Consider the following 14,408-nt stretch of genomic DNA (forward strand, 5'->3'; position numbering starts at 1 on the left):
CTACCCTTTACACTCATCGGCTACCGCAAGAATATCTCCACACAAGACTGTCTCCTTCGGCTATACAATGACCTCCTCCAAGACAAAAGCACCACACAACTCCGCTCACTCCTAAGCTTGGACATCTACAAAGCCTTTGATAACGTCTCGCATAACTTCATACTCGGTACCCTCAGAGAAACGCAGTGCGGCCCTCGAATGTACAACTACATCCGCAACTTTCTATCGAACGTCACGGCCGCCTTTAAAATTGCTGGACAGATCTCTACACCTTTCCTGTTACACCAAGGAGTACCACAAGGCTCTATCTTCTCTCCCACCCTTTTCAATCTTGCCATGAGCAAACTTCCCGCACAACTCGACACCATCCCCCACCTCAAATTCCCCATTTACGTCGATGACGTTACCTTATGGACCAACACCGGTTCCCCCGGCCAGCAGGAAGAGACACTGCAACACGCCTGCGACACTGTCGCACGCTATGCCATTAGTATAGGTCTGGCCTGTTCTCCATCTAAATCGGAGCTCCTCGTCATCTCCAACCGCAAAAACAATCCCGACAGGCAGCTGATCACCGTACACCTCGACGGAACTCCCATACCCCAACGCCCGCACATCAAGCTCTTAGGTTTCACCATCCAAAACAACGGTGCAACCGATATCACCGTCTCCACCCTCTCCAAACAAATAAATCAGATCACACACATCCTCGGCCGCGTTTCCCGCCGCCACAGAGGCCTCAAAGAGAGCGACATGAGACGAGCCTTCGAAGCTCTAATCTAATCTCTCGTACTCTACCATATCCCCTACACCCCGCTCACTACCCGTGAACTCAAACACCTCCAGACACAGCTCCGCAAACCCACCCGCCTTGCTCTCGGCGGGCCACAGTACGCTCCCCTAGAGCAGTTACAACAGATGGACCCCTTCAACACACTCGACGGGCGAGTGGACTTGCACCGACTGGGTCAACAGCAACGCCTAACCACGTCCCTGCAGGGTCGCTACATTCTCTACTCTCTCGGTTACGACACCCTGCACCTCCCTCTCATCGAAACAACTACACCTCCCTGGGATACCATACCCTAAATCACCACACTCCCCATACCAAAACATATGAATCCCGACAGCAACCCGGAACGCCGCAAGCACAGAGCCAAACTCATATCCCAAGAACTCGTTACACTTCAGGCACAACAACACCTCATCTACTACACAGACGCCAGCTACGACCGTGGCACCAAACTCGGCCGCACCGCAATTCACTGTCCTCAGACCAACACAACGCTTAGGCAAACATACACCGAAGCGCCTTCGGCAGACGTCCTGGAGACTCAGGCGCTGTGCTCAGCTATTCACCATGCCATCACCAACCCCCACGAGGGACGCACCTCCATCACTGTCCTTACAGATTCCCAAAAGGCAGTTCGCACATTTCAGTACAACCAACTCCCCAACTACATGTCGCGCGAGCTTCGAGCCGCCCTCAACACCACCCCCACCCTTCGCTTCTACATCTATTGGATCCCTTGCCACGCTCTAATCCCAGGCAATGAACGAGCACATTCACTTTCCCGAGTCACTTCCACTCCGGGACCTGCGACTGACTGGCCTACGTCCTATGACCCCCAACTCCAGCGCAATGAATACCATCAACAGCGCTCCGACACACTCCAACAACTTCGCGAATCCAGACTCGCCCTCGCACCACCGCCTGCCACACTCTCCCGACAACAGGCCAGCACTATACGCCGAGCACAGACCCACACGCTATCCTCCCCACACTATACTCATCTCTTCCAAGGCGCTCAGGGTACAGCTAAGTGTCCCTTGTGCACTGGCTACCCAAACAACACGCACACCTACTGGCAATGCCTCCATGCACAACCATCCATCCGCTCTACACTTTCAAAGCTTCCTCCCGGGCTTTGGCCCACGACATGAAAAGAGTGGCTCTCTCCCACAAATCATCAACACGTGCCCGCCATCTTCGACGCCCTTCTTCACCACATCACAACGATCGAAGAGAAGCAGAGGGCATCGAAAGACACCACCAATCCCTCATGATCCACCTATCCTCACCCTTCTGAATGGCGTCCTCCTGGACTCCACTTCGATACCTTGAACTAAGGCTCAATAAAGATGTTATCTCTCTCTTTCTCTTTATCTTTGATGTGCGCTACTGTATTCTAGCGCGCTCTTGAGGCACGGTTGAAGAGCGCCCGGCGCGAGGCTAAGAGCGGCTTTGAGGGCATGGACGATACTTCTTTTGGTTTACTTGTCTGGGCATGGTGGTCGAGTCCACTCCTCACTTTACAGTCAATTGTCAACATAAAGGGGTAAAGAGTGCTGACAGAGATAGAGAGAGAACGCGTAAAAGTGGTGTGATCCTCCATTTTCTTGTGAGACCAATGGTCACCACTTCTCTCGCTCTCTATGCCCTTCCCTCCCCTGGCCTCCACGAATATTGGTATGAAAGTGAGAACCGATGAACGATCCATAACCCGTAACCCCCATTTTTTTTCTCTGACTGGTCGAGATTTCGGTCATGGAGTGTCCGTCGTCTCCATGGCCATCACTTAATGAGATGTTCAAAATTCAGGGCATTAAGGGGAACGGAAACCTAGAGTTCCAGTACATAGTTTGCTTGCCCAAAAAAACACACAATGCCATAAGCAAGTCGAACAAACTCTAATCTACGGAAACACATCAAGGTAAGCTGGGAGACCTGCATTCTGCATTGGCTATACATTGTAACGTTGGAACCAAGTTTTTCTTTCCTTGTGAATAACAGGCAAAACGCCCGAGTCAAAAGGGAGCTTTCGTAGATCACTTCTTTAGGTTCGAATCTAGTAGTGGTGGTAGACGCTGCTACTGAGCATGCGTACTGCTAGCTTTCTCTGCACAATTCCAGGGATCACTTCCGGAGGCCGTAAGCTAGCGAGCGGGATGGCGGGTGTGGTTGCAGGTTTCGGTGCCGTGTCGGCTTACAGGTGAACGGATTAGCAGAAAGAAAGGAAGAGGAAGTTCTCCACAGTAAACCAGTGAAACAACCCCAAGTAGGATACGTAAGGTAATGAAGTTCTTTTTCAGTTAATGCCACTGATGGTGCACTGACACACGAGTTCCCCTTTCCTTTTATGGTCATTGCCTCGTATAGTTCCCTTGATGTCTTCTCACGGAACCTTCGAGGGACCTTTGTCTCTGTAAGTATCGGCTTGCAGTGACAGTCTCTTACGTGCACTGTGAGATGCCCCGATGGTGTTGATTTGACTGACGCAGCATGTTCACGTAACCTGGTGTTCACGCATTGGCCAGATTGACCAAAATAATCGCTGCCCCAGGTGAAATGTATTTCATATATAAACTGGCTTTGGCAAGGTATATATGTTTGCTTCTGCCTCTGGTCGCAATCTTTGCGACGTTTTTGTGGGGAATTTATCATAAGACAAAGCTTCTTTAGCTTGTTTGGTGCTGAAAAGGCGACAGGGATGTCATACCTGGCAGCCACCTTTTTCATGATCTGTGATACCCGGTGAATGCAGAGTATTACAGCCGGGCGTTGTCCTTTGTTTTTGGCTTTTTTTTCTGTCTGTCGGTGTTGATCATTCTTTCTACTACATCGTACAAGATGCTACTTGAATGACCAGAGGTCTTGAGTCGGTGTATTTGTGTCTCAAAGCTCTGTCTTGCCGTGTGGTCACATGACTTCTTGAGGGCTGTTCTAAGACAGTTTTGATTATAGCCATTTTAATGAGATTTGAATGGGAGGACTCATATTGGAGTAAATGTTTTCTTGATTGTGGCATGTACATCCCGCAAGTGTGGTTTCGTTGGAATATCATCCGTAAATCAAGAAATTGAAGGCTGTTGCCTGTCGGTAGCTCGTGTGTAAAGTTGAGTCCTTATGCGTTTTCAGTGAAGATTGAACGTATGTTGTTAATTTGTTGCTCGTTATTTACATGAGGTGTATTTTTTAGTAGCGCGAAATAATCGTCCACATATCTGTATATTCTTGACGCCTTAAGGCCGCTGGGCGATGGCCCGATTGCATTTGGATAAAAAGATGTCGCATAACACTGGTGCTACACACGATCCAATGCAAATTCCGTCTTTTTGCAGGTAACTATTCCCGTTGAATGAGACGACTGTGAATGCTAGGTGGCCATACAAAAGAACTTCAACTATTTCCAAGATATAAAGATAAAAAAGTGAAAGCCAAGGCACAACTGTGGTTCAAGCTTTAGTTAAAAAATCTGAAAAATCAAATTACCGCATTCAAAAAATATGTTTTGGATATGTTCTTTACGGCAAAAACACACAAAGTGGATTGTCTCTTCCGTGTAGTTGCAACTGAAAAAGGTTCTTGGCAAGGAGCTATGTCAAGGTTCCTGTGTAATCGGTTATCAAGCTTCCGCCTGGAAGATTCGTTCTTGATTTCAAACTCGGAACAAGTTATACATAATTTAAAAAATGGCAACATACTAGTACAGTATGGTTTTTCCCTTGACGTGGAAGATTTGTTTTATTCAATACCTCATCCCCAACTGTTCGTAGCTGTAAAAGAATGTACCGGAGAAAATGGTACAGTGCCCTTCCAAAACAAATCCGGCCTACATCTCGAGTCATTCTTGGAGTTACTGACATTTTACCGAGCATCCCCAGTCGTTTCATTCAACGGGAATACTCACCTGCAAAAGAAAGGAATTTGCATTGGATCATGCGTGGCACCAGTGTTATGCGACATCTTCTTATCCAAATGCGATCGGGCCCTCGCCCAGCGGGTATCCAACAACCAGGAGTCAACAATATACAAATATGTGGACGATTATCTCGTGCTACTAAAAATAGACCTGATGTAAATAACGAGCAACAAATCAACAACGTACGTTCAATCTTCACAGAAAACGCACAAGGACTCAACTTTACACACGAGCTACCAACAGGCAACAGAAGAGCCTTCAATTTCTTGATCTACGGATGATATTCCAACTAAACCACACTTGCTGGATGTGGATGCCACGATCAAGAAAACCTTTACTCCAATATGAGTCCTCCCATTCAAATCTCATTAAAATGGCTATAATCAAAACTGTCTTAGCGCAGCCCTCAAGAAGTCATGTGACCCCACGGCAAGACAGAGCTTTGAGACACAAATACACCGACTCAAGACCTCTGGTTATCCAAGTACCATCTTGTACGATGTAGTAGAAAGAATGATCAACACCGACAGAGAGGAAAAAAGCCAAAAAACAAAGGAAACCGCCCGGCTGTAATACCCTACATTCACCGGGTACCGCACAACATAAAAAAGGGGGCTGCCAGGTATGACATCCCTGCCGTCTTTTCAGCACCAGACAAACTAAAGAAGCTTTGTCTTACGACAAATTCCCCACAAGAACTTCGCAAAGAATGCAACCAGAGGCACAAGCAAACATATATACCTTGTCTAATCCAGGTTATATTTGAAATACCTTTCACCTGTAGCAGAGATTATGTTGGTCAGTCTGGCCGGTTCGTGAGCACCAGGTTACGCGAACATGATGCGTCACTCAAATCAACACCATCGGGGCATCTCACAGTGCACGTAAGAGACTGTCACTGCAAGCCGATACTTACAGAGACAAAGGTCCCTCGAAGGTTCCGTGAGAAGACATCAAGGGAACTATACGAGGCAATGCTCATAAAAGAAAAGGGGAACTCGTGTGTCAGTGCACCATCAGTGGCATTAACTGTCAAAGAACTTCATTACCATAAGTATTTTACTTGGGGTTGTTTCATTGGTTTACTGTGGACAACTTCCTCTTCCTTTCTTCCTGCTAATTCGTTTTTTTTTTCAGCGTAACCCCCTTCTCTTTCTTTATTGTTATTTCTCAGTTCTTTCCTCGCAACTTCGTCTTCCCATCAAGGCAATTTCATTTTGGCAACTTTTTCATACCGAAAAGAAAGACGAGAGAGAAACGCTATCTCTTTCTCGTCTTCTGTGTGATTATTAAAACGACATTGTGAGTTAGCGCTTGTTCCGTCAGTTTGTACTTGACCTTCACACTATTTATTTCGACAATAGCCCTTCATAGTCGTTGCAGAATACGCACTTTATGTCGCTTTAAAAATGTTGAAGTGGCAGAAATTCAGGACAGTGCTGACCGCAGAAAACAAGTTGGCAAGTTTCACTCGCGCAGGAGAACTACTTTCTTGTCATGGAATTGTATCGAGTGGGCTACTTTATTCAACTATGTTTGTCGTTAATGCCGTGAGACAAAACTACGCAGTTGCTCGAGAACTTTCCGAACTAGCGCAAGTTCGTCACCGAACTCACAATGGAACTACTGTCTAATAACGAGGCTTCTGATTTTGACGCCTGTGAAGGACACACAAGTGAGCTCATGCTGAAACCCTTGTTGTAGTGCAGCACGAACTTTGCGTAAAACATATTGTGGAATTGTGAACGACCAAATTTATTAGGCTAATTATAAGTCAAAGAAAAACAAAGTGAAACGCCAAAATCTAAATAAATATTTTATATTCAGCGCAACACTTGTTATCGCAAGATTACCATTGTGCAACTGCATTAAAGTCCACATGCCGTACATGTGCTGTGTCTTAGTGTGCGAAAGCTCAGAACGATATCTAAGATTTTTGTGTTAGAATCATGTCAAGATGGATACAAGAAAGTATGGATAGACGAGACGATACAATTTGCAACTTTCAAAAGTGAGAAAACTTCTATTCACAGCTTCATTTCAGAATGTAAACTAACGCAGGTAGTTGGGGGCATGAAGCTCCCACACATATGTTCCTTACTGAACATTATGTTTTAAGTTTGTTGAGTTTGCCTGCGCTCCGTTCAATCAAAGCTTGTACAGTTTGATATAAAAGGTGTCCGCACCTCCTATTCGTGACTTTTCTGCTTTTATAATTTTTTTTGTTTGTTTTCGTACCCCAGTCTCGGAATAATTACCTCATGATAAACATTCCCGAGCTCGCCTGGAATTTATATTTAAATTCTTTGCTAAAAATTACATTTGATCTCAATACATTTCTTTTTAAATTCAACAGAGCATCAGTCCACGATATTTTAATACTCTTCTTTTGAAGAGTACTACAGTTTATTTTATTTATTTGCGTATAGTTTTTTTTTTCGTGTCCCTGTCTCGGTTTGCTTACTTTTTAATAAACATTCCCTACCTCGCCTACACTTTATTTTTAATTATTTTATTACTTCTGCCAAAAATTCCATTTTAACACACTACATTTTTTTGAACTCCAAAAAAGCATCAGCCCACAATTTTTAATACTCCTATTTTAATTAGCTGCACACACGGAATCAGTAACCAGACATGTGCAAGCAGCACCTACATGATTGTTGCTGTTATGTATTTCGGCTGGTCCATTCACATCTTAGAACAACGTTTCCAGGCAATTATTATTTAATTGTTTGGGTCTACTCGCTTCTAGAGATAATTAAAGCACCCAAGAGTTGGTTGCCTAAAACGAAGACCCATCTTTCTCGAAACGTCGTTAACCAATTATTCTTGCAGATCATAGTAATAATTGCACGCCATGAGAGGCTGCCCGTGTAATAAAATATGTTTCCTAGTAACATAGATGTTTATAACTTACGTTTTACCTATTAACAAATGTTTGTGTTAGTAAAAGCGTAAGTTCATTCGAAGGTAAATCCAGCGCTTTTCCACGGCTCTCACCAGCCGACTCGTGTGACGTCACGGGAGGAGCGCTGCGGCCTTCAGCTCCAGGTGGTGTTGTCTTGGCCTGGGGGAAGGCTGAGCTGGAGTGAAGGAGGCGAGAAGGCCAAGTGTCCTAGCAACACGGCAGCAACGCAAAGGCACCCAAGGACAGCTAAGGCGCAACACGCGATCGCATCCGATAGTTTGTCAGTCGGATGGCGTGCTCCCAGTGGCAGCTAATCGGGACACTTTATTACCGAGCGCACATCGTTTTGTTTTATTTGCGTTGTCTCTTGGCGCCCCCTCGCCCCATGTTGACCGCGGGAGTAACGTCGTCTTCGTTGACATTGAAAACTCGTCAAAATTGGCAAGAAAATCGCTGTAAAGGTGACGGCCACTTTTAGTGCGACGCTCTTAAGTGCCTGTTTCCGAGTTTCGCAGCGTCGGCGTCGACTTAACCCCGCTAAATTTAGCGGGAAAATTGACGTAACGTGACCTCACCACCAATTCGATTTCGCGCTAAATTCGGCGTGGAAATGCAGCTTTATTTAGTGAACAAATTTAGTTCATCCGCTAGATTTAGCGAGAAAATTCAGTTCTTCCGCTAGATTTATCGCACAAACACGTGACCTTAACACAAATTCAATTCTGTGCTAAATTTAGCTGGGAATTAACATGGTGTTGACGTAACGGAACGTCAATTTCCCCGCTAAATGTTAGCGGAGAAACTGAATTTGTTCGTAGGTGACGAGACACAAAGTCATGGGACGTTATTTTCCCCGCTAAATTTAGCGGTGAAACTGAATTGGTGTTGAGGTCATGTGGCACCAATTTTACAGTCAAATTTAGAGGAGAAACTGTGGGAGGAGGAGGAGAGGTACAGTAGGAAGAGGTAATGAAGATGAGGGGAGAGGATGAGGAGGGGATGGAGGGGGGACGGAGGCGGAAGAGGGGCATACCCTCTTCTCCGTACCCTCCCTTCCTCCTCTTCCTCGAGAGCTGCGGTCTAATTTCGCATTACAGAGATTTGGAAACGTCTGTCATTTTTTAGTGTTGTTTAAGGCCATCAATTTGTGCTTCAATGGAAAAAACAACAACAAAAAACTCAAACAGCTATAACAAATCACTAAGTGAGTTGAGCATTGATACCTAAAAAACATGTTAATTTAGAAAGCAGTTTTGTGATGAGAGGATTGCCTTCATATTGCGTCTTTTATTTGTTTTTGCAGAGACAGGGTTAAGTTTAGAAGTTTTACAAGTAACGTGACATCCTCATTATATAAAAAAATAAACGACGACTGAGTGCTTCTATCAGAAATATTGCAAGCACAAAAGTAAAACCGTTTCGTCATCGAAAAAGAAAACTACGTCAGACATAATTGAAATATGTTTTGCACATGTACTGGAGAGGTTCAAGGACTAAACGTTTTGAAGTAATTTTGTCTAACAGAGAGTTAGGACAGGAAGTAAATGTATCAATCGCTCTAGAGCGCACACAGACATACCTCCGGCCTGTGGTTTTGCAATTTGCAAACTGTACCAGTCACAGCTCAAATTTAGCGATGTTTATCTGGACGTCCCGTGGTGTGCACTCTAGTGTCTTAATTATGTTTTGATAATTTCAGTTGCATGTTATTTCTGTCATAAAATGTTTGAGGCATTTAAATTAGATGTTCGGACAGGGACAAAATGACATTGCATAAGGGACACAATGGCAAACTAATCAACTTTTAAGAATTAAATGTAGCACAGGCAACCCAGATACACATTCGAAGAAAAAAGATGGTCTGAATAGTCTAACGGCAGCATTTGGTCTTTTGAACTCCCATTTGCGTCCAGAAGATACCATCTGGTTCGAGTAAGGTACCGCGCGCAAATCCTAAGTACTAACTGCACTCGACCGGGACTAACCAAGGCGTGCTTGAGCAAATGCAGCCATTAGTCCTGTTAAGACAGACCAAGCGCGCGGACAAGGTGGGGACGTCTTTTTGAAGTAAAATTGGGGTTTGTGTATGTTTATACAGCCTAGAACTTAATCTGCTTCAACAGGCGACTTGTTTGCCAGCTGTAGATGAGAAATTTAGCCAGTGCAGTACAACTGTTAGCTTGGGGTCCTAGACGTACATCACGCAGAAGGTATACACGACCGTAAGCCAGTACGATGCTTATTCAGATCGAAACGGGCAGGGGTGGGGATTGAACCCTAGATCCCTGGGTTTTGCAGCGCGAGCTTTCACTCCACATGCTCGGACCTGCTCGGCCACCGATCCCTCTGCAGCGTCTGCTGCATCGCTGATGGCCAGCGTCAGTTACGCGCTCACTGCTTCGGAACGCAGGGGGAGGTATCCACAGACAATCGTAGCAACAAATGTTGCAAAAGGGGCATGTATAAGAGTTGAAGCTGCTTCTATTTATTAACGATCGCAGCCTCTGTTCCAGCACGTCGTGGAAGTCAGCACTGCCGCGAGCGCGGCCGTCGTAGATGCAGTTGCCATGCGGCTTTCGACCGCTGTCCTGGCATCCTTGCCCTTTGCATTTCTTGGAACATGCGTTGGAAGTATTTATTTATATGTTTTTTTTTTTAGCTATGATGAAAATACGCAGGTAGCACGTGGTAAGATGTTTACAAATACCAGACAAAAGTTTAGGATAGGGCCAGTTTAAACTTGGGAGATGAAAAAACGTTAAAAAAACAGAGACACAGGAGACAGAAATAGAGATCCTGCTGGACTACCAACTAAGAATTTAATGCTGCTTGCTCGCATTGAACCTTAACTGTCTGATTCTTTTTTTCTCCTCATCCTGAGAGCGCCATACAATATAAGGATGAAATTAAATTAACTGAAATGAAATCAGAGCCACATATATTCCGCATACAATACAAGATTGAAACAAAAACCGCACTCCAGCAGGGCATGACACACAGCTAATATTGTTTTTCTTTTGAGGTGAAGGTTAGCATCACGTGACACACGGCAAATACTGTTTTTCTTTTGTGGTGAGTTTGATAGATGGCCCGCTGACACATGTTTCGTCATTTTCTTCGATCGCCATGCTCTCCAGCAACCCTCGTGCATACGGGTTTTTGTTTGCTGCTAAGATGGTGTCGTCGCGAGTCGTGTCGTAGCGTGTCGTCGCGTGTGCATTGTGCATGTGTGTCATTTGTGTTCTAATTCCTTGTCTATGTTCAATGTATAATACGTTAAATAAAAGTACACAGAAAAGGGGGGATCGGTGGCCGAGTGGACTATAGCGCACACCCGCTCGGAGCACGTGGAGCGAAAGCTCGCGCTGCAGAACCGAGGAATCCTGGGTTCCATCCCCACCCCGGCCCGATTTGATCGGGAAGAGCATCGTACCGGCGTGTGATCGTGTATCACTACTGCGTGGTGCACGTTAAAGACCTCAGGCTAGCGGTTGGACTGCACTCGCTAAATTGCTCATCTACAACCAGTGAGTCGTCGCAACTTTGAAATGGCTGACCTACTACACGCTGTCTAAATATCCACACAACTTAACTAATTCTTATTTAGTGCACAGAAATGCCATTTGTCGTCGACGTGCTTCTTGAGAGGTAATGTCCGCTCTTGGAAAACGACAAATGGGAGCTATGAAACGCAAAACAGTGAAGACAAAGCACGATTGCTATTCAGTTAAAGTACCTAGACTAAATTACCAAACATAAAAGAAAAGTGAAAATAGACTTTCAACAAACTTTAATAATTTGCGAAATTGCGTAAACCGGAACTCAAGCTGGAAATTGAAAGATACAAATAAAACTACTGAAAATAGAGTTTTATATCTTTATTCTTAATCAAGACCATCAAGGCAATAATCAAAGCCACTACCTTGAAGGAAAGAGCTTATTCTAGACACAAAGTTGAGTCATGTAGTTAGGGCTCATTAACAATATAGAGAGATAGACAGATAGAATATTGCCACGCTCGCCGGCGAGCGACCGCGCGCGTGACCGAGTGGTTAGCATGCTTGACTGTAGCGCAGAAAGTCTGGGTTCGGTTCCAGTCAGTGGAATGATCTTTTATTTGTTCTTTCAACATTGCGCTCCCGTGTGTTCGAGAACACTCTCGTATGATCGAGTTGCGAATGTTCCAGTCGCCGAACAATCTAGGCCGATTGTTCCAGAACCCAACGCGCGTACATAAGGGACTCTGCCTCCTGATCTGCAAGCAGTTTCGCCCCAGCGCTCGACTCTGCTGTCTCGCCGACCTCGACGCTCGCGACGCTTTGTTATTATTTTCTATTCCCCTTTTTGTTTTCGGCACAAGTTCGCCACATTTATTTCTTCCTGTTTATTTATTGTCATTCTGGTCACCACCCGTGACAATATGCCCATGTAAAATCTGAAAACGCTGATGCTTTCCTCGCGCCAACAGTGTAGTGTGGTATTTATCATGACTTGATCTAGCCCTTTGGTAAATATTTATCTATAGCGTAAGGAAAATGAAAAAAAAATATCCACATCATTTTACAAACGCTATCGCACCGGGTCATTTAGATATCATATTGAAATATTTGTCCTTTTAGAACGTTTACCGACTTTGTTAATCACTTGTTCATTCCGCGATTTGAAAACCTAATATACGTATAATCTTAACTGGTTTCACGAGCCTCAAAAACGAATACGGCAGTTGTCTAAAATGAGATTAGCACGTTCATCTTTATGAGAAATTTACAAGGTGTGCGTAAGTCAGACAACATTTATGGAATAAGGACTGTTTGTTTGAAGTTGAAGATTTATTTTCATTAAAAAAACTCGCCCAGGCAAAAGAGGTTGAACAGAAATTATCTTAAAAGCCAGAGTCCTAACGAAAAACACAGAACAGGTTTACAAACATCAGCACAGATTCACAAAGTTTTAAGAATAGCATGATATGAGCAACTTTCGTTATACAACTTCTAATGACTACTTCTTACAAACTTTGGCTTTTTATATTCAGCAAAAACAGTAAAAGTAATGCAGTGCAAAATGATGGCTTTAAGGGATTGAAAGGCATTTCTTCACTTATGTTGTTATGTCAGTTATGTTTTTGTGATTGTCGTAAAAATTTTAAATTAGGTGCTCTGAAACTGACTATTGATTGTAGGCGGTTTTTCGTGTTTTACTGCATATTAGTCTCACGGCCTCAATTCACGGCGTCTGCTCTGATTTCAACGAGGGTATCCTGTGTGGATTATGCATCGCCGAGGGCACACTTTTGTTGGTTTTTGAATAAAATGCGCTGCGAAGGATAATAAATAATGGTATTGAGACGAGGCAGAAAACGCGATACACAAAAATCTACAAAACTACCAATTGCCTATTTTTACTTCCGCATAGAAGTGTAATAGCTGCCGCTTTGTTCCTTTTTCTTATTTTTTATTTCTCCTTTGTGAGAAAGGAAAACCAAACAGCTGTTAGTTTTCGCCTATTTCGGTATTTTGCGTAGTCTTCTTGTCTCAGTATCGTTATTTGTAATACTTCGGAACACAGTTTATTGAAAGTATAAATAAATAATTATGCCAATCCCAAGTCTCGTTGATTTCCTCCAGAAAAGCTCGTCATTGACACTGAATTCTCTGCTTGCACATGATCATCCGATCGCGAAAAAAATTTGTGTACGCCAAGAGGAATGCGAGATAACTACGCCGTAATTGATGAAGCCATGGTGAAAACATACCGAGTAGCTGATAAACATTGAGCATTTTAATAGACCCGGCACTGTGTAGAATTCCGACAAGAAACAAATACTCTTGGCAATAAAGCGGAGGCGAGGTATTATGTAAAATAATCGCGTCAGATTGATCTATCAGTGTCCCAATACCCCCGTCTTGACTTCATAAAAACTTTCATAAATGCGTTGTTTCTTAACCAACGGGTGTGGAAACAAAAACAAAAAGGATATGAATTACAGCTTTGAAATTATAGAAAGTTTATAGTGAGTACTAATTCTCAAAGTAAAACATAAATTCATTGTATATATCAGGGTGTCGAACCGGAACCGAACCGAACCGAAAACCGGAACCGAACCGGTATTTTTTCCGGAACTGAACCGTTATATTGTTATCGCGATGAACCCGAACCGGAACTGAACCGAAAAAAAATAACGTTTACCGGCTCATGTCAAAACGGTTCGGCCACGCGCTGTTGAGAATGAATGTGCTATCAATGCCATTTGTTTTTTAAGTGCCGTCAACTGACACACACCCTCGCTTACATATTTTTCTTCTCCACCCAGTCTTAGGAATATAAACGCTGCATCCATGAATCTTGACAAACGCTGCATCCATGAATCTTGACATAGGAACCAGTACTGCGCTGGTCGCGGCTTGCACGGAAGAAAGAAAATTGAAAGGCTGTGCAAAAAAAAAAAAATCGCGTCACGGGATTTCATTTTCCTACAATCTCGTAAATCCTAAATGCTGCTGTGCGCTCATTTCATAACACGTTTCTAGAACGCGCGAGTTCTTGAAGCTTGCTTCCATCGGAATGAGAAAAGAAAGGGCTGTGGAGTTTGATAATAATGCATCCGGTTTCGTATAGGCACTTAGAAGCTAACATATTTGTGAAACAGCGAACTCTTCTATTTTAATATTTATTCTATTACGTCCTTCTGGCGTTGCGTTCGGTGAAGTGTTTTTTATATTCCGTATCTTGTTTAATGAAAACTTCTTTAAGGGTCTAATTTGTGTTACCGAAGGCTAGTTCAAATAAAGAAAGCT

At 43.9% G+C, this 14,408-nt stretch overlaps 1 pseudogene; it reads left to right on the top strand.

Moving 5' to 3' along the window:
* The first annotated feature begins 789 nt into the window (after positions 1–789).
* LOC121837210 lies at positions 790–1,944 on the top strand (annotated as a pseudogene).
* Positions 1,945–14,408: the final 12,464 nt, after the last annotated feature.

Source organism: Ixodes scapularis, unplaced genomic scaffold (assembly GCF_016920785.2).
Source record: "Ixodes scapularis isolate PalLabHiFi unplaced genomic scaffold, ASM1692078v2 PGA_scaffold3__209_contigs__length_174095766, whole genome shotgun sequence".
NCBI classification, from domain to species: Eukaryota; Metazoa; Arthropoda; class Arachnida; order Ixodida; family Ixodidae; genus Ixodes; species Ixodes scapularis.